Source organism: Nannospalax galili, unplaced genomic scaffold (genome assembly GCF_000622305.1).
Source record: "Nannospalax galili isolate Female #2095 unplaced genomic scaffold, S.galili_v1.0 scaffold54, whole genome shotgun sequence".
Taxonomy (NCBI): domain Eukaryota; kingdom Metazoa; phylum Chordata; class Mammalia; order Rodentia; family Spalacidae; genus Nannospalax; species Nannospalax galili.
In genome coordinates, this window is record NW_008341028.1 from 12,716,472 (window position 1) to 12,717,339 (window position 868).

Genomic DNA, 868 nt, shown 5'->3' on the forward strand with positions numbered 1-868 from the left:
GAGGTCGCGCACAGCACGCCTCGGCGTTCCGTCACGGGCTCGCTGAGCTGCGCTGCGCATGCTCGGGCGGAGACACAACGGCCACGTGGTACGCTCATGACCAACCGCCGTGGGGTCTGGGCCTGGGTGTGTCTCCGCTTCAAGAAGCCAGCCTTGGTGCGCCTGCGCAGTGATCACTACATGAGGGTGTGCGAGAGTGGCGCCTGCGCCACAGCACGCCTCGGCGTTCCGTCACGGGCTCGCTGAGCTGCGCTGCGCATGCTCGGGCGGAGACACAACGGCCACGTGGTACGCTCATGACCAACCGCCGTGGGGTCTGGGCCTGGGTGTGTCTCCGCTTCAAGAAGCCAGCCTTGGTGCGCCTGCGCAGTGATCACTACATGAGGGTGTGCGAGAGTGGCGCCTGCGCCTTGAGTATGGGAAGGGGCTTGAGAAAGTAGAGAGGCTCCGGTGCTCCAAAGCGGAGTCCCTGCGTTTGTCGCCTCCTGTGGTCGGGAGAACTACGGAAAGGAAGACAGTCCGGATTGCCTGTATAAAGACTGCAGGAGTCCTCCCCGTGGAGGTTGGAGCTAGGCAAAAGTAGGAGACAAACACGTCAGGGTTTTAATAGTCTCATAGCTAACTCAGTTGTTCCCATGGTTACCTCAATGCGCTGAAAAGCACCCTGGCCAACGCGGCCAAAGGGCTGTGGAAGTACCTCAGTTGGTAGGAGTGCTTACCTAGCTTGCACAAAGCCTTGATCTTGTATAAACTAGGTGTGTGCAGTACGTCTGCAGTCCTGATTTGAGCACTTAATGATTATGCAACCCTAAATGAAGATTTTTCACCGAGTTCTAGGTTTTTGTTTTTGTTTTTTTTTTCATCTTTG